Source organism: Canis lupus, chromosome 29 (assembly GCF_003254725.2).
Source record: "Canis lupus dingo isolate Sandy chromosome 29, ASM325472v2, whole genome shotgun sequence".
Lineage (NCBI taxonomy): Eukaryota > Metazoa > Chordata > Mammalia > Carnivora > Canidae > Canis > Canis lupus.
This window is the reverse complement of record NC_064271.1, coordinates 41,876,556-41,896,607: the sequence shown is the minus strand read 5'-3', so window position 1 is coordinate 41,896,607 and position 20,052 is coordinate 41,876,556. Positions and strand designations below refer to the sequence as shown.

Genomic DNA, 20,052 nt, shown 5'->3' with positions numbered 1-20,052 from the left:
TCCATTTACTGCTTACACAGAACTCTTGGCTTCTGACACTTGCGGTCACCAACGTGTGGAGGCTTTCTCCCACCAAGCAATTCTCTGTGACATCAGCTAGGTGTCCCACAAATGAATTTAATTCTGGGACTATCTTCCTGGAAATAGCATCAGCTCCCACAGGTTAGGGGCCTCAGATGCCAATCAGAGGTAGAAGGTCCCCAGGTCACGCATAACTTCTGTCAGATATGGCTACAAGTTGGAGGTTTCCATGAAGTCCTCCTCCTTGGGTTTGGCTATTTGCTAGAGAGGCTTTCAGAGTTCAGGGAAACACTTCACCTACCATTTACCAGTTTATTAACAAATGTGATCAAGGATAGAGAAGAACAGCTAGATGCAGAGATATGCCGGGTGAAGTCTGGGAGGATCCTGAGGACAGGAGCTTCTGTCCTCATGGAGTTAGTGTCACCCTCCTGGTACATGGATTTGTCCACCAATCTAGCAGCTCACTGAATCTCATATTTTGGGGGATTTATAGAGACTTCATCACTTAAGCATGGTCAATCATTAATCCCGTTTCCAGCCCTTCTCCCCTCTCTAGACAAGTGTGTGTAGGGGAGTAGAATTGAACATTTCAAGCTTCTTTTTTTTTTTTTTTAAGATTTATTTATTTATTCATGATAGACACACACACACACACACACACACACACATACACACACACACACACAGAGGCAGAGACACAGGCAGAGGGAGAAGCAGGCTCCACGCAGGGAGCCCGATGAAGGACTCGATCCCGGGACCCCAGAATCACGCCCTGGGCCAAAGGCAGGCGCCAAACCGCTGAGCCACCCAGGGATCCCCGAACATTTCAAGCTTCTAATCATGGCTTGGTCTGTCTGGTGACCAGCCCCTATCAGGAGCCCCAGAGTCACCTCATTAGAACAAAAGATGCTCCTAGTGGTCTTACGGCTTAGGAGTTTACAAGGCGTTCAGGAGCCCTTTGCCAGGAACTGGGGCAGAGGCCAGTATATGTATTTTTTATTATCTAACGTGGTATTGTGCATGGGAAGGACTGCCCAGATTTGTTGCATTGAATTAATGTCTAATTTATTAGGATTATAAACTGGATGGGGCACCTGGATGGCTGAGTGGGTTAAGTGTCCACCTTCGGCTCAAGTCACGATCTCAGATCCTGGGATGGAGCTTGGAGCCGGGCTCTCTGCTCAGCAAGGAGTCTGCTTCTCCTTCTCTGCTGCCCCTTCTTCCTGCTCATGGTCTTTCTCTCTGTGTCTCAAATAAATAAATAAATAAATAAATAAATAAACAAACAAATAAATAAGCAAATAAATGAATAAATATCTTTAAAAAACTGGAAGTATTTGTTTTTTTAAGCCTTGTTATTTTTAAATATATCTTGTGAATTTTTGTAAAAATGGAGGAAAATTGGTTTCACTTGCTTTTAAAATCAATGTTCCATTGATTTGTAAATTCGACAGATTAAACTCTCCTCAATAAAACTAGTTTACTGTGTTTCCCTAAACGTTTCAAACCAATATTACAAGTGTGATGTCATAGTGTCCAATCTAAGATGCCAGCAGTTGTAAGAGGCACCACTAGCTTCTGTACTGCCAAGGAAGGGAAAACACTGCCAACGCTATCTCATCACATTGATTGTAAGACTCTCAGGTTGTAGGTTTGTTAAAATGAGAAAAAAGTGTGCATCTTGGCATTGATAAACTACTGTATATACATGTGAATATCTCAAGCAATGCAAATGCAGGGCATTTTGCTTTGTTAGGTTTGAATCAAAATCTAAGCATTTAAGCAACTCTTATAAATCTAAATACACTTAAATTAATACACATGCTATGGAATGATTATACGTATCCCCCCATAATTCACCATGTTGAAATCCTCAATCCCAAGGTGATGATATCAGGTGGGACTCTGGTAGCTGCGGAGGCGAAGGGGATTGAATGAATGGGATTGGCGCTTTTATAAAAGAGGCTAGAGAGAAAGACTCCTACCCCCTCCACCGTGCGAGGACACAGCAAACGATGGCTCTCTGTGACCCAGGAAGCCGGCTCTCACTAGACGCTGAGTTCGTTAGCGACTCGATTCTGGACTTCTCAGCCTCTCGAACTGCGAGAAATAAATTTCTGCTGTTTATAAGCTCTCCAGCGTATGGTATTCTTGTCTTTGCAGGCTGAATGAACTAAGACAATACAGATTTCTAAACGTAGTATATCTTAAGTGTTTCAATACTATTTATAAACGTAATCAAATTCAGTTACACATTCTAAAATCAGGGGGAAAAAAGAAAGTTTCAATAAATCACAGGGTTAATATGTCAATTTCTGTAATATGCCAGATCCTCTTAAGCATTTCACTTTAAATTCAAACACACAAAGATTTTCTCAATGTTTATAAAACTTATTCCCAAACTTACCATAAAAGAATTAATAATATATTTGGTCACTTTATCATCCTTGTTCTTATTTCAGTGACTTCTAAGTATTACAAGAGTCACTTATCCCATGAGCAGATTTACCATCCCAGCTGGGCTGGGGTTACTGGTCCTCAACCACCCCCGTCTGCAATTGGATTATGAATTAGAGCAGTGGTTCTCAAACGTTTTGGTGTCAGAATCCTTTAATACGTCTAGAAATTATGGAGAACTGCAGAAAGCTTTTGCTTATGTGGTTATAACTACTGATATTTACTGTAATAGAAGTTAAATCTGAGAAATCTAAAAAAATATTTTCATTGATTCCTTTAAACCCATTCCATTAAACCCATTCCATTTTAACATAAATAATATGATTTTATGGAGAAAAACCCTATTTTTTCTAATGCCAAAGGAATTTAAAAAAAATTAAAGTGCCATTATTTTACAATTTTGCAAATCTCTTCCTGGCAAGTTTTACAGTATACTAGTAACAGAATGAGAGAGGAAAAAGGCCAATAATTTGTTAGTAGTATTGTGAAAATAGGTTGACCTAATGGAGCCCCTTGAAAGTGTCTGAGACGCCCCCAGAAGTCCCTGGAACACACTTTGACTGGGTGGGAATCTTTTTATTGCATGATTGGGACTAGCTGAACATTGCACTGCCTCCCCTGGACTGTAGAACTCCCCTTCATTGTCTGGTTGGACTGTGCATTGTTTCTTCTATTTTTCTTTTCTGGCTCTCGACCACAGTTCTCTAGGCAATTTATTGCTAGGACGCTTAGCCTAGTTTTTGCACATGTTACAGTTAAGCATCCGGACGCTGCTTACGTTGTTTGTTTTCACAGAAGCTGGATGACCATTTGTTAGAGAATCTGTAGAAGGGGTTCCTTCGTTAGGCAGGAAATCAGACTAGATCAATGATCTCGAAGTTCTTTCCACTTGAAGATTCTGTGCTATTTCTGTGTTCTTCTTGCAATCCTGAAAAAACTATGGGCCGCTCTGAGGATCCCTGGAGGACCTCTGCTGGCTTTTTTCGTGTTCAAGTCTCTCCTTTCTCCTTCATTGTGGAAACTCAGTGGCGTTAGAGCATTACTGCTCCCAGTTGAAAAGTCATAATTCTGTGGATTCTTTGCAACGAGGGATGGCCTGATGACCTAGTTCCGGCGACCCCTAGTTGCAAACGATCCAGAGAATCCAGAATGAAATGTAAGCAAAAGTCCACAGGATGATGGTTCTGGGACAATGATTATTTCTCTTATCAGAAAGGAGCACACTTAGAAGATAAGCGTCTTCTTACTTCTATCTCTCTGGAACATAGATGCAACACCTGGAGGTGGGGTGGCCCTCGTATGCCTGTCAAGAAGAAAGTCACGTGCTGAAGACTGAGGAGCCGAAGGCTGAAGGAGGCTGGGACCTTGAGAACTTCCTCAGGTGTGGTGCCCTGTCTGATCGGCCTCCTTCTGGATTTCTTGATACACGAGCAAAAAAGAATCTGTTAGACACCGTAATTGGGTTTCCATTACAGCAGGCTAAGTTTGATCGTGGTTATCCAATGCATCCGTTCCTGGTTAGTTGTGGCAGCCAGTGCCTTAGCCGGTCGTCTTACCACCTGGGCCTGCTTGCCGAGGTTAACATCTCGGTGAGTGCAAACAACCCTGGCCTTGTACCGCGAGCTATATGGCCTCGGGCAAGTTCCTTAATCTCTTTGAGCTTTAGTTTTCTTATCCATTGAACTGAGACTAATATTTAATGCGTCCAGGTTATTGCGAGGATCAAAAGAGGTAACAGACAAAACGCCCAACACAATATGCCACATGAGTCAAAGTAAATACTCAACAAATGCAGGTTCCTTTTCTCTTTTCCTGTTACAGAAGAAAATTAGTTCTGTTCCTTCTCAATGGCAAATATTCCAAATCTATCTCCCGCTAGTCTGAAGTTGAATAACAAAGATATACCAGGATTGTCGTATGTAATGCTTGGGCAGGTAAGCGTACAATAAGCCAGGTAAGGTAAGGTTGCCTGCGGCAGGCTGTGCAGGTGGGAAAGGCGGTGGCTGATCATCTACCAAAGCACTGAATGGTGACCCCTGAAGTGATTAACAAAGATGATGGTGATGATGATAGTGGCTAATATTTCTTTCTATCTTTTTCTTTTTTTAGGAAGAAAGAGAGAGTGGGCGTGAGTGTGCAACAGAGAGGCAGGGGGAGAGAGGGAGAGTGGCAAGCAGGCTTCACGTCCAGCGCAGAGCCTGATGTGAGGCTGACCTCATGACCCTGAGATCATGACCTAGGCCAAAATCAAAAGTCTGATGCGTAACTGACTGAGCCGCCCAGGAGCCCCAGGGGCTAATATGCTATCTATGATATACGAGCCCTACCTATGTGCTAGTCACTATGATGAGCACTTTATACGCATTATCTTCTTTCCAACACTCAAGAACCAGGAAGTAGCTACTGTTATTACTTCCAGCTTATGGATAAAGAATGGAAGCTTAGAGAGGTTAAATATGCTGCCCAAAGTCACCCAGCGCTAGAGTTAGGAGACATTCCAGCTCTGTCCAACTCCAAGATCATGCTGACGACTGGCCTATTGATGAGACGTAAACCAGAGGTGAGCTGGAGTTGGTCGTGAGAGCCGATTATGTGCATCTCTCCTCAATCCCGAGCTCAGCGGGGTTGCATCGGCAGCTTGGAATCAGCTGCACGGAGAGTATTTACACCACAGAAATTGGCAAGTGCTACACAGCAGGTCTCCCTCCCTGCTTTCCTGCCCTGATAACTGGTTGTCAAACATTTACCAGCACACCCCTGGATGGAAGAGAGCCACCTTAGAAAGGCTACGGGTCAGGTGCATGGCAGATATTAAAAGGTATTGAGGAAATGACGGCGGGGAAAACCCTTGGACGTTCATCTTGTGTTGTTTGCCAGGCACGATAGAAGGACCGACCCCTGGGGCTCTCGAAAGGGGGGTCAAGCTGCAGTGAGGGTCTGAGGACCTCACAAAAAGGATATAATGTACATTTCCCCATTATTTTCTTAAGTCCCTTTTCTGTGTGGCTACCTCTGTCACATAGAGACGCGGAAATAAAATAGAATCTTTTCTGTTGGTGAAGCACACATACACAATCAACAATGGAATGCGGGGAAAAAGTAATAAAAATCTGAGCACATACATTCGTAGTGAGGTGGCAATTTGCTGTAACTAAGGCAAATAACCCTTTGGAGCTTCCTGGATCTTCTGAGGGGAAAAGTCTTTTATTATGATGGATCATGTTAATAAAGAAAGGCTCAGGGTGCACACCATCAAGCCGTGGGGTAAACGTGCACCTCTACGGGGGGAAAGGCACCCTAATAGCATCTGTTGTCCAGGCCGGTTGGTACGGGGGGCCAGCTTTAGCTCTTGGAGGTTGACTGTCCGCCCTTTTCAGTAGCCTTCGTGTGTCCCAGGGTTCTCTTTGGGTGGTCAGAGAGGAAAGATCTGGGGCTTTAAGTCCCTCTGTCACTTCCTGTTTATTGATGCCCCACGTGCTTATACACGCGGACTATGCCCAATGCTGTGTCACTTGAACGCATTTTTCATCTTTTCTTTCATGAGATATGATTGCCGTGACGTGGTATTAGTCCCAGGTGACAACACAGTGATTCTGTGTTTGTGCGTGTTGCAACATGATCACCACGGTAAGTTTTTATTTATTTATTTATTTATTTATTTATTTATTTATTTATTTTTTATTTTTTTTGATCACCATGGTAAGTTAACATCCGACACGACGCCCTTACAATTCTTTCTCTTGTGATGAGAACTTTCAAGGTTTGGTCTCTTAGAAACTTCCACACCTGCCAGCCAGTATCATGAACTGCAGTCACTCCGCTGTGTATTATCACATCCCCATGACTGACGTATTTTATACCCGGAAATTTGTACCTTTTGACCTTCTTCGCCCATTTTGCCCATCTCCACCGCCCACCTCTGACAACCTCCAAGCCCTTCTCTGCCTCTGTGAGGTTGCTTTTCTCCTTTGGGCGTTTCAACAGCTCTTGTTCCTCAGACCGTGTACAAGGTATTGACACGTTCTCTTTAGTGGAAGAAAATGATTAAAACAGAAAATCTAGGACAATAATTTCAGATTTCCTAATTTACCTACATTTATATTACTACATATTTTTTTCAAATTTTATTGTTCTCTTTTTTTAAAACCCCTTTAGGTATTAGAAGAGAATCTATGTGGGTTTTTTTCGCCCCCCCTAAGGTTTTCATTTTTTACCAGAGCATTTGCATTAAACAGCAATTGATTCTGAATTTTCTGTACTCCCTCTCTCTCTCTCTCTTTTAACCGTTTATTACCATGTGACAGGCTTGAAATACCATTGTGATAAGACAACTCTGGTTGTATATCTTTCAAGATGGGGAAAGGGCTATTGAAAATCCATTCCACACTCACTTCCCTCATGAATCTAGTAAGATTTAAAACTCTCCTTTTTTTATGATCACGTATTTTATCTCTGGTGTCTGAAGGATCCTTGTAAATACTGGATCATTGTTTCTGAGAAAAGAGGAAAGCATTAGGCTGGCCTCTTGCTGTATAAAAAGCGATTTCCTCCCAGAACAGAATGTTTAGAGGAGATAACGGTTTTCACCCTCAAAGCTGTATATCCACGTCGGAGCCGTCACGTCTGGGTTCTCAGATACCAGCGGAGCGGTAAGGATGGCTGTCCTGGTTGCGTCCAGGGGCACGTAACGCTGCCCTTAAATTAGACCCGGGATGCTCTCCAGGCGAATTTTTAAAAACTTGGTAATAAGTCATTCTAAGTCTGACTCATTCTGTTGCTGAAAAGTCCCCTTTACGGTCTCACGGAGACATTTAATCTCTTTGCAGCTGTGGATGGTTGGAGGTGGTGCCGCTCCTCTTCAGCTCTCCTCCTGGTCGCCCAGGTCCCCTAAGGGCCAGCAAAGCCACCAGGTGGCCCCGCAGGTGGCCGCAGCTCTGCTCGCTCCTGGAAACGGACCCGACTTCACAGTCGGGGGATCTAAGAAGCAGACTGCTCGCCATTGTTCAGATTTTTTTTTTTTTTTAATTTTTATTTATTTATGATAGTCACAGAGAGAGAGACAGAGAGAGAGGCAGAGACATAGGCAGGGGGAGAAGCAGGCTCCATGCACCGGGAGCCTGATGTGGGATTCGATCCTGGGTCTCCAGGATCGTGCCCTGGGCCAAAGGCAGGCGCTAAACCGCTGCGCCACCCAGGGATCCCTGTTCAGATTTTTATATTCGAATTTGTACCCCCATAAGGACCAGTTGTCTTCTTGCCTGTGTCTAAGTATCACGCTTGCTTTTTCATTCCTTGGAAGCTCAGTAAATACTTTTGGGGGATAATGTGTTGGTTTACTTATTTTTTTATTTTTATTTATTTTTTAAAGATTTTATTTATTCATGAGAGACACAGCAAGAGAGACAGAGACCCAGGCAGAGGGAGAAGCAGGCTCCATGCAGGGACTCGATCCCAGGACCCCGGGGTCACGCCCTGAGCCAAAGGCAGAGCTCAACCGCTGAGCCATCCAGCGTCCCAATGTGCTGGTTTAAATGGCCTTTTATTATGAATAGAAGTCGAGATCCACTTTTTCCTTGACGTGGCTTAGACTAGCTGCTCTTATCCCTAATGACTTTTGTTATGTATTTTGGAGATTTAACAGTTTTTAAATGACTGAAACCCAGATACCAACTGTCCCCAAGGACAGCTTCTGTTTTCAGTGAAAATCTAGACCCGGAACTCAGCACCATTATGAAGTCTCCAGAAAACCTACTTACAGGATGGTGGTTAATATGGTGAATTTGAATCTTTTTGTCTCAGCTGTGGAATCTTCAATACCTTCATTAGCCTCTCTGCCTCAGTTTCTTTATCTCTAAAATGGACATGATAGTAATAGTGCCTACCCCACACATTTGTTGTCTGGGTCAAATAAAAAAATTCATATTAAGTGTTCAATACATTGCAGCTGTTTATTAGTGGGCAATATAGATTTCAAAAACTTTTTATTAAAGAAAATTTCAAACATGTATAAATGTAGAGAGGAAAGCCAATGACCCCCTTGCCCCCCAGTACTCATTTCCCAGCTTCAACAATGATCACTTTATGGTCATTCTGTTTTCATCTTATTTCTTACACCTCTCCCCCATATTCATTTGAAACAAATCTCAGATTTTGTATTTTCTTCCTTCTTTCCATACCAAGAATCCCATTTCTCAGTAACATTGGGAATGAGGGAATTGGAACATCACATTGTTACTCATTTGTTTTATCCCAAGTGATAATCTCAGATATGAACAGTATAAACTCAAAATTTCCAAGACTTCCTTATTAGTTTTTTTTTTTCAATAGCCTCTCACATCTGTAGGCTGTATCTCACAGAGGACGCCACTGAAATTACTGTTTTTAAGTCACTTAGAATGGTTTCTCTTTGGTGGTTTTGCCACCAACTGGATACACATTTACACTCATTTGTTTCCTTTCATTTTTTAAATTTTGAGTATTGCTTTTCCTTATGAATTATTTAAACATTCACATGATCTTGAAGTTAAATCTACCAAACAAGACCCATCTTAGGAAGTCTAGTTACTGTCTGTTTCTTCTCTACCTTATTTCTTCCCCCACTTCCCCAGGTAGATATTACTATTCTTACTTTGTGGTTGTCCTTCTGTTGTTTAAAAAACATACATATTTATTAAATAGAAGCAAATATATTTGTGTCCTCTGTTTTCATATAAGCTGTAGCATAGTCTACAACATTCCCAGATCTTGTTTTCTTCACTTAACCATATATTCTGGAGCTTTTAACAGATTTTTAGAAATGAGCAGATAGGTACAGGAAATACAGATTTTTTTTTAAAGATGTTATTTTATTTATTCATAGAGAGAGAGAGAGAGAGAGGCAGAGACACAGGCAGAGGGAGAAGCAGGCTCCATGCAGGGAGCCCGATGTGGGACTCGGTCCCGGGACCCCAGGGTCACGCCCTGAGCCAAAGGCAGATGCTCAACCACTGAGCCACCCAGGTGCCCCTATAAAGCTTATTTTTAAGTTATTTTATAAACCAACCTTAATCACTAAGGCTGATTAGAGTACAATCAGAAGTTATTACTGTATTTTCTCCTTACGAAATTGTTCCATTATCTTAGCTGCAATATACATTTTTATTAATTAAATTTTGTAGCTGCTTCTTACTTCACTTAGAAAAAAATTATGGGACACCCAGGTGGCTCAGCAGTGGAGCATCTGCCTCTGGCCCAGGGCATGACCCCGGGGTCCCAGGATCGAGTCCCACGTCAGGCTCCCCGCACGGAGCCTGCTTCTCCCTCTGCCTGGGTCTCTGCCTCTCTCTGTGTCTTTCATGAATGAATGAATAAATAAATATTTTTTTTAAAGAAAAGAAGTGTAGCAGTAGTTGCTTCCAATGGCTCTAACGAGGAAGCCGCCGTGGGTGCCGCAGCCTGCGGGCAGAACTCGGGCCTTTGCACGGGCAGAGGGGTCTGCTGTGGGGCTTCTGCTGCAGCTGCGAGTCGCTGCCTCCGAGGCCCAAGTGCTGAGGCTGCTCCTGGGGCGCTTACTGGGCCCCGGTGTTGGGGCGCGGGCTGCAGCTACGGGCCAGGAGCTCAGTAACCGGGTCAGGTTTTGTGTTGAGAGCGGGCAGGGTGCAGTTGCCTTGGTCCCGGGGTTGCGGTCGTAAATGCACAATTTGCTGCTAATTCTCCAAACAAAATGCTCTGCTCTACATCAGGGTTTTGACATTTAAATTGTGGGTTTCGAAGGAATCAGCAAGGTTGCAAAGAAAAGACGTAAGGAGTGGGGGGAGGAGTGGGGGTCCCTGCGACAAGGACACAGGCTGATGAAAAATTAAGAGGAAGGCGCTTGAAGAGGCTGTTCCTTGGTCCAGAAGGAGCTGGAGGGAAGTGGGGTGGGAAGGGGGAGAGATGCTGGGCCGGGGAGCCTCGCGGGGGCCTTCGGAGCCGGGAGGACTTTGGGGAGGGCTTTGGGGCAGTGCAAGGAGTGGGGCCGGGCTGGGGTGGCTGGGGCCCACGGGGGACCCGCTGGCCTATGGGGCACACACACGCTGCCCGGAGCAGCTCTGGCAAGGGGAGCGATGGAATCGAGAAGAGGGAACAAGGGAAATTATTAGGGTTACAGTGTAGAATCTATTTTAAAACAATGATTTACTTGTTCCTTCATAAGAAATTCTAAAAATCTTTCAGTTTGTCTTAGAAATACGGTTAGGGAGGCTCTCACTAGAGATCTCTTACATTGGGGCCTATAGGGCCGCCAACAGAATTGTCTCCTCAAACTATTAAGCGCTTTACCGAAAGTACCAGCTGTGATCTCACCACCCAGATATCAGAGCCTTGTAACACTCTGATCCTTGGCCTCTGGCAAGTGCAAGTGTCCGCTATGGACATAAGGGACACGTAGAGGCAGTGGGGTCAACTGTACGTGGTAAGGGTTGCCGACACCCGCTAGGAGCTTAATATATGCCGGGCCCTGTTCTCAGGGGCTTTCCCCGTAACACCTGACAGAAACTCAGTGAGGCCACCTTATGCACGAAGCCCAGAGAGGTTAAGACGCTTGCTCAAGATCCCACAGCTAATAGGGACTTGACCCCAGACCACCTGACTCCGGATGTGCTTTTATAACAAATTATCGTTCATATTAGTGCTCTTTCTTTCCACATAAAGTAACATATAACGGACATCTTCCATGTCGATGTAGAGCCTCACCTTAAATACCAAATGTTTGCCCTCAACGCTCTTCCGATGGGCATTGGGGTTGTCTCACGTGTTTTGCTACGGTGTGCATTCACCTTTGTTCATTTACTTTTAAAAATCATTTATTTCTAAAAGCGGGATGTGTTTTGGCGGGGCCGGGGAGGGGTAACATGGTGAATTGAGCGTGAGGAAGATTCCCGGTGGCCAGTCCCACAGCCCTGGGCTGGGGTCGGCGCGGAGCCGGACTCACCAGTCGGGGATTCCCGAGTGCCACCTGGTGGTGCGATCTCTAAATCCCAGTAGCAGCATCTAGGAAGGATGTTGAGCAAAATGCTGTCCATTCTTCACTATGATAACACTGTAATTCTCAAATTTATTCATAGTTAAGGTCATTTCTTTAGGGAATAGGAATAGGGAATTTTCATAAAAATTCTATACATTGTCAAAAGGTATAAACACTAATTATTTGGTCTCACTAGCCTACAATTTCACTTATATGTGGAGCCTAAAAAAACAAAACAAGTAGAACAAAACCCAGGCTCGTCAATACAGGAAATAGAATGGTGGTTGCCAGAAACGGGAGGTTTGGGGGGCGGTGGGCAAAATGGGTGAAGGGAATCAAGAAATACAAACTTTCAGTTTTAAAATAAGTCACAGGGAGGTAATGTAGAGTCAATAATATTGTCTTAGCTTTGCATGGGGGTGGATTGCAACGAGGCTCACTGGGGTGATCATTTTGCAATGCGTACAGCGGTTGAGTCACTAGGGTGTACACCTGAAAATAATAATGTCTGTGGATTACATAAATAATAAATAAAGGTGTGTCAAAAAAATCAGAAAACACAGCTTGTTAGTGATGAAAATAAACAGTTTAAAACAAAAATTTTTTTGGTCTCACAAATGTATGTATGTATTACAAGTGTAATAAAGAATGAAAATTACATTAAAAGATAAGAACCATAAAATGACCTGCTATTTCATGAGCCAGCGAAGCCACTTTTTAGGGCTGACTTAGGTAAATTTCATTGCACTATTTTTAGAGACACAATTAAGGTTACAGGTATACACAATTTAATAGCCTGCCTTTTTTTTTTTTAAAAATGCTTTTTTTTGTTATACTTTATACTCTAACTTCCTCAAGGGGCCCTTAAGATCAGGAACTTCGCCTTACTTACTGTTGTATCTTAATATCCGCAACGGTGTCTGGCAAATACCGGTTTAGCAAGCAAAATTTCGCAAGAGCTAAAATCTGCATGTTTTTTTTCTTACCACCGTTCTCCCTCCATTTCTACAAGGCGGTGTCCCCTGGGCTGTGCAACTCCTGGCCCTACCTTATGGGGAAGCAGATTCAATATCGCAGTTGGCTTATTTAAGACTATTTCTGTCTCTGGGCTTTGTCTTCTTTTCCCTTAGTGTTTTCTGCAGTCAGGTGGAGTGGGAGACCGAAGGAACCCCTCCTCGGATGGGTTTAATTAGCAAAGTTGTGGAATTGAGGAGGGAACAGGTGGTGATTCCATGTGGGGGGGCTGCGGGCCGGTGGGCAGGAAGACAAGGAGCCATCCGTGTGCCCCCGTGATCCCCCTTTCACAAGCGTGGAGAGCAGAGTGGCTGGCCTCAGGGTTTTCCGTAGCCCTGATCATCCTGGGTTCTGGAATCCGAATGTCTGCATGGGGGGGGGGGGGCGGGGGGCGGGGGGATGTCATCTGGAAGAGAGAGTCGGATGCCTGGAAACGGGGCGCAGGGGAGGCGGGCAGGCAGGGCCTGCTGCAGGGATGCGGACCCACACAGCGGCCCTGGCCCCGCTTGCTGTTCTGCTTTGGCCATCTTGACGATTTTTGGTGACCTCTGAACAAGGGATCTCCCGTCTTCACTCTGCTCTGCGTCCCACACATTATTAGGTGGTCCTGGGGTGGAGAACAGAAGGGAGGTGTGAGGGAGAGGAGTGCCGCAGGTGGAAGAAAGAGCAGGGTGTGAAGGGGGCTCCGTCCCCTTCCCAGCCAGTGCTGCTGGGGCGCCCCAAGCCCACTGCCTGAATCCTGGGGATCCCCTCCGCCTCCTTCATGTAGCCCACGGCCTGAAGTAGACACACTTCCCGGATTTACCGCTCTCCTCCTTCGCAGGTAATTACAGTGTTGGGAACCTTTTTGAGGCTTAGTTGGGTTTGTCTTTTTCTTCTGTGAATTCAGCCGAAGTTTCCCCTTAACACCCTGAGGATTTCCAAGTCTGGCTCACGTCTCACTTGCCTGCGCTGACGCAGAGGCCTGCAGAGCAAGAGAGGATGGGGGGCTCCTCCGGCGGGCGTGCGCCTTGGGTGACGGTGGTGAGTGGCCCCCCCTGCCCAACCTGGGTGTTCCTGTGTCTTCCCAGACGCAAAAAAGCCGTGAGAATCCAAAGGCGTTCTTTTTTTTTTTTCTTTTAAAGATTTATTTATTTTGGAGAGAGAGAGAGCGTGCACATGAGTGAGGGAGGGAGGGAGGCCAGTAGACTGCTCGGTGGGGAGCTGGATGTGGGGCTCAGTCCCACCCCGGAGATCATGACCCCAGCTGATATCAAGGGCCCAGGGCTGGGGTGCCTGGTGGCTCGCGGGACCCTGGGGCTCCCAGGTCGGGTCCCCGCAGGGAGCCTGCTTCTCCCTCTGCCTGTGTCTCTCTTGAGTAAATAAATAACAACTTTACAAAGAAATAGAAAGAGCCCAACACTGTCCCGGCGGAGCCACCCGGGACCCGTCTTTTATGGGTCTGTGGCGCCTCGGCCTTTGCCCAGGGGATGAGGCTGCTCAAGCGTCACCAAGTGTTAAAAACATCTTGATGGCTGTATTTGATGTAATCGGTTTCCCCGTGATTGTGCTTGTTTAGATTATACGTTTGAAAGCATTAGTCTCAGGAGAGGTTCCATGCTTCATCGGACTCGTCGAGGGCTCCGGGACACATAAAGATTAAGATGCCTTCACTTATAAGGTCTTTCTCCTTTAACATTCTATGATTATATGATTCTAAGCCAACCCAACTTTTTTTTTTTTTTTTTAGGCGGCCTGCTTCCCCTGCAGTGCTCCCAGGTGGACCCCGTTACCTGGAGGGTGTGTCTCACCCACCAAGACATTTGAGGCTAGAGATGCCAGGCAAAGGGACCTGTGCAAAGGTCCTGAGGCAGGAGCACACAAGGCACATTTAAGAAACACCGAGGTCACTATGGCTGGAGCTGAGGTGTGTGGTGGAGAGGATACCCCGGTTATAGGATCCGGAGGCCCCTCCAGGGTGCTGGGCTTTTACTTTGAGAACGGTAGGGAGCTATTGGAGCGTTCTCAGTAGCTGACAAACCATCTGCTTTACGTTTTTACAAGATCAATGGGAGGACAAGGTCTGAAACTGCAGAGGCTGGTAGAGGCTGTTGCAACAATTCAGGAGCGTGGACGGTGGCTCAGATCAGGATGGGGATGGCGGACGCGGCAGGAAGTGGTCAGATCCTGCGTATGTTTAAAGGTGGGATTTGCTGATGTTAGATGGGATGTGATAGGGAGAGCAGAACAAAGGACGATTCCAAGGTTTTGGCCTGAGCAACGTGAAAGACGGACTTATTTGGTGGGTGTCCAGCATACGGCAGGCAAGGGTTAAACCTCAAGGGACAACAGTGAGGGGAACACAGCCCCTGCCTTTGAGTGGCTTAGAGTCCAGGGGACAGGGTGGCGAGGGGCAGGTGAAGGAGAAACGCAGTGGCCATCGGACACCACTGGAGCCTGGGGGGGACTCCCCGTACCGTCTCCCTAAATTACTGGATACCCTGCGACTCTTGTCCTCATCTAGGTCATAGTAGCACGTTTCGTGGGTTTCGATGCTGAATAAATGAAATGAACCCATGGCCCCTCCCCACCCACAGCACCTGTCAGGCCCCAGCGCCCCCAGCGCCCCTGACTCTATGTAAAGCCCCGCGGTACTCAAAGTGTCGCCCGCCACTGCATCCCGGTGTCAACCTTCATGAACCCGCCCAGTGGTGGGCTCGACAGGCAGGGCCTGGGAACAGTGGGCTGCCTGGAAATGACAGTCATTACTGCACCACACAGAGCCTGTCTTCACTTTTTTTTGAATTTTTATTTATTTATGATAGTCACAGAGAGAGAGAGAGGCACAGACTCAGGCAGAGGGAGAAGTAGGCTCCATGCAGGGAGCCCGACGTGGGACTCGATCCCGGGTCTCCAGGGTCACGCCCTGGGCCAAAGGCAGGCGTTAAACCGCTGCGCCACCCAGGGATCCCGAGCCTGTCTTCATTTAAAAATGTTGCTATTTTGCTCACCGTGGATTTTTTGACATTCATTTTGATTTTTGAAAATTTGCAATACAATTTTATTTTTGGATAATGAGGGTTTTGGGCACCCCCTAAAATTGTGTGCTCCAGGCAAGTGCCTCAGTTGCTCTGTGCGGCCCCCAGCCCTGCCCGTCCCTTGCAGCCGGGCCTCCCTTCTCGGTGGTCCTTTATCACCATAACAGTCAACCCACCTCCTCCCGTGCTGCGCACCTCCTCTCGTGATTTCTCAGTCTCTGTCCTCCCTCCTTGTTCTGTAGCTACTCAGCTCCGGGTCGTCCGCATCCATCCTCCTTCCCGGCACGCTCTTCATCGTGTTCGGGCCTTGTGCGCAAATTCCTCAACATCTCCCATATTTCCAGACTTGCTTTTCCGAGTCCTGGTCCTCATGAAACTGGCTCAAGGCCCACGGATGCCACTTCTGCAGTCCCGCCCCCCCCCCCCCCCCCCCACCTCGTCTCCTGCCCGAGGACCGCTGCTGGAGAAGGGGCGGGAGGACGACTGGCTTCCTCCCGACTCCCCTCTGCCGGTCCTTGGTTGCCAGGTCCCTCTTGTCATGTAAAAGGACATTTTCCTTTGAGACTCAGGTATCCAGATGGACGCCCCTCTCCACCCCAGAGAGACCCACTGGTAAGCGGGAGCTCACCGGCCTTCCTCGCTAAAGACCCAAATGGAGCTTAGTCATCGTGCTAAAGGCGAAGCCCACCACAACCCGGGATATTTGAGGTCCTGTAGCTTTCCTGTCCCAAATTTGGCCTTGCTCCTGAACTTCCCCGGACTTTTCACTTCTAGTTCTCTAAAGCTGCCCGCTTTACAGGCGTCTTTACATCTGGGTCACATCTTCCATTGTTTGTCGCTGGAAACAGCTCCCACATTTAGCCTTAATTTTCTACCCTTTTACCCCAAACATCTGTTGTTTTTTCTTTCCCGTGGCCTCCCTCCTGCTTGGCCTCCTTCTCTACGTCTTCTGCTCTTTTCTGACCCTGGTCACCCTCTCTCAGCCTTTCAACCCTTTCCAGTCCCCGCCCCCCCCCCCCATACTGGCCATGCCGTGCATCTTCACCTGAACTGCTCCGCCCATTCCTCTGCCCACTGACCCCCTCCATCGTTTACCCGTAGAATTCAAACCCTAAGCTCATTGGTCTCCTCTCTTTCTATAGACGTTGGGTTGGGAATTGTTGGAGAAAGCCACACGGTGTTGTAGCCTCTTGCTCCGACGTGAGCTTTCTCCTCAGCTGGAACCCCCTCCCCAGAGCGGACTCATGGCCCCATTAAAAGGGTTTGGGGTGGGGGTGGGGGGCGTCCAAGTAGACGCAGAGAGTTTGTAACTTGTACCTTTGCCACTGTTTGCAAGGCCTCGTCCTCGGTGGTCCGGGGGTGACCTTCTTTTCTTCGGAGTTCTCTATATTCTGTGGGATTTAGCATGGACAAAATTCCTCAGATGGATCTTGGGATCATGGATCACTTTGAACCTTATAAATCTTTAAGTCCAATAAATCCAAAATTCCATAAATCTTAAACCTCTCACATGGGAATATACCCAAGTGTATGCCAGTTGAAAGGACACTAGGACATGTTTTGGGCTAAAGAGAATGTTAGACACCCTTAAGGCGTGAATTACTACCACAAAACTGACGTCTAAAGGAAAAACAGGCCAAGTTGGAAAGAACTACCGACAGATCTGTGCCCCGGAAGCCACGGGGCTGGTGTAAGGCCTCCCTGTGTCTCCCGCGGCGGCCCCCACCTTCACACCGTGCACTGAGCTGAGAGCTGGGGGGTGGCCCCGGGCCCACCATTGCAAAGGCAAGGGGCCCCCGAGTCCAGTGGAGAATCACTTGGAAGGTGCGGCGGAAAGTCGGGGCATCTCCAGGTGTTAGCCGGCCGCCTGCGTCGGACCAGCGCCTGGGACGCAGGGCGAGAGCGAGGAACGAGGCCGGCCACACCAGGTAGGTGAGGACCGACCAACCGGCCTGTCCTGGGCGCATAGATGAGAGGGTCTCTGCCTCGGCCGCCGGGGTCTCGACGATTCGCACAGAGGCCCTCACGGCCGCCCGTCTACTTTCTGGGCAGCCCCAGCAACACACCCTCACCTCCAGGCTCTGCCCCCCAGGGCCTGGATCCTGGGTAGACCGGGGGGGGGGGGGCCCACCCCTCTCCAGGGCCTCCCCCAACCTCAGGTGCCAGGGAGCAGTCTCACATGGCCCTCACGGAAGGAGGGGCCAGCCTAGGGACCAGCCTACTTGCAGGAATAGGAAGCAGTGACCAGCTGGTAAAAAAAAAGTCCAATTCATAGTATTTGCTGATTTCTGAGCTATAAATACGTCTGCGAGGACTGATTGCAACTTATCTACATGCTCTTACTGAACACAGAGTGACAAAGGGGTGTCTGCTCGGTTCCTGGCAGCCCCTACGAGCTGGCTCCAGCACACCCTTCCCTTTAGCACAGGCAGTGACCCGAGGGACGAGGGCCCCCTCCGGAGCCCGTGCCTGCACCCTCTTACCTGCTCGTGAGGCTGCCTTAGCCGTAGTTCCAAAGCCCACATTGTCTCTGCATGTCTGACTGAGTTGAACTAAGGAGACTTGGAGCCATCCTACAAGTGGGGTAAAATCTAAGCTCATTTATGCAGCGTTTGGGGCTAAACGATCTGCTCCTGCCTATTTCCAGATTCATTTCATTTCATTTCATTTTTATTTTTTAAACTTACAGTTTAGTTACTGAACATACAGTGCAATACTAGTTTCTGGAGTAGAATTCAGTGATTCATCACTTGCACACCACACCCAGGGCTCGGCACAAGTGCCCTCCTCAGTATCCATCACCCAGCTAGCCCCCCCCCCCCCCCGCCCCCTTCATCAACCTTCAGTTTGTTCTCTATCCTTAGGAATCTCTTCTGGTTTGTTTCCTCTCTCCTTTTTTTTTCTTTTCCCCCTTCCCATATGCTCATCTGTTCTTTCTTACATTTCACATAAGCGAGATTATATGGTATTCGTCTTCGACAGACTTATTTTGCCTGGTGTTAATATACTCTAGCTCCATTCATGACATGACAAATGGCAAGATTTCATTCTTTAGGATGGCTGAGGAATAGCCCGTATCATGGAACATATCTATATCTATATCATCTATATCAGTATCGATATCTATCTATCTATCTATACATCTATCCCATATCTTTTTTATCCATTCATCAGGTGATGGACACTTGGGCTCTCTCCATAGTTTGGCTACTGTTGATAATGCTGCTACGAACCTCAGGGTGCACGCATTCCTTTGAATCTGCATCCTTAATTTTTGTACCCTTTGGGTAAATCCCCAGTAGTGCAATTGCTGGGTCGTGGGGTAGCTCTATTTTGAACTTTTTGAGGAACCTCCACACTGTTTCCCAGAGTGGCTGCACCAGCCTGCGTTCCCACCAGCAGTGCAAAAGGATTTTCCTTTCTCAGCATCCTCACCAATAGGTGTTGTTAATTTTAGCCACAGATTGATTTCTTACTTTTTGCTCTGTGCATTTTTTTTTTTTTTGCCTACCTGACTTCTATACATTTTTAAAGACTTAACTTAGACATCAAAAAACCTTCTCTGAATTCTTTAGGATTTAGTGCTGTCCAGAAGAATTTCTGCCACCGTGGCAGTATTCTATATTTACATTGTCTCATATGGTAGCCATTGGCCACATGTGGCTTTTGAGCATTTGAAATGTGGCTAGTGTGACTAAGGAACTGAATTTTCAATTTTAGTTAATTTTAATTAATTTAAATTTAAGTAGCCACATGTGGTTAATGGCTAACATATGGGGGAGTGCAGCTCTGTATAGACGTGGGTGCCTCTTCATGTTCATGAAATACATTTTGAGTTGTTCTAGTTTTTTTTTTTAATTTTTTTTTGAGTTGCTCTAGTTTTGCATGTACCTTAGTGTGTCGCCTTTGTTGTTTTCCTTTGCCTGCCTCTCTCTGCCAGATGCTGTCCTTGTTGAGAGAAAGGAATGTGCTTGCACCGTGGCAGATGCTCCATAAACGTCATCAACCGTGTGAATAGTGCTGGATCTTTCCAACGCCAGGGTCTGCCTCTGGGACCTCTCCCTGCAGGCTCAGCTGCCTGAACGGGCCTTTACCTGCAGGCTACCAGCTAGATTTGGTGTTTTCCTAGCCTCACTTCATTGCTGTTGAATTCCTACCGATGTGGTTGGCTCTCCTGGCACAGTAACTCACTTTCCACTCCCCTGCCTCTACCTACATTAGCCTCTAAGGCTTCACTTGGACTGTTGCTAAGGTAGCATCTCTCCTTCTCTGGGCTGATGTGATGGCTTATCCTCTGATTCGTGCTTCTACGCTGGCCCTTAGGGTTCTAGCCCCTGACTGGACGTTCACATGGCACTGCTCTAACCTACATCAAAAGTATACCTACATTTGGCCTGAGTCTTGCCTCCTCTCAATCTTTTCCAACCTGCCATTTTTTGAAGAATTGGTTTTGCCTCACTGGTTTATGAGATAAATGCATTTTCTTTTATGACCGTCGTTGTTACTTTTGGTATAGATATGCCCATTCAAGAGGTTCCTCCAGGCCCTTTAAAGATT

General features: G+C 46.8%; 2 long non-coding RNA genes across 9 annotated transcripts in view; both read left to right on the top strand.

Annotated features, from left to right (window-relative positions):
- The window catches only part of LOC125753992 (uncharacterized), a 32,354-nt gene extending 23,937 nt beyond the window's left edge, over positions 1–8,417 (top strand). For 2 of the 8 annotated variants that reach the window (XR_007407116.1, XR_007407121.1), the window contains exons 2-4: positions 3,750–3,862; positions 3,957–6,108; positions 7,308–8,417. This is a non-coding gene — a long non-coding RNA (uncharacterized LOC125753992). Of the gene's footprint in view, positions 1–3,749; positions 6,109–7,307 lie in introns of all 8 variants that reach the window. The other 6 variants (XR_007407115.1, XR_007407120.1, XR_007407122.1 and 3 more) reach the window with 5 other exon arrangements.
- A 4,906-nt stretch (positions 8,418–13,323) lies between these two features.
- LOC118352823 (uncharacterized) lies at positions 13,324–15,927 on the top strand. The gene is made up of 3 exons (XR_007407124.1): positions 13,324–13,501; positions 14,208–14,384; positions 14,522–15,927. It is a non-coding gene; the product is annotated as an uncharacterized LOC118352823 (long non-coding RNA).
- The last annotated feature ends 4,125 nt before the right edge of the window (positions 15,928–20,052 follow it).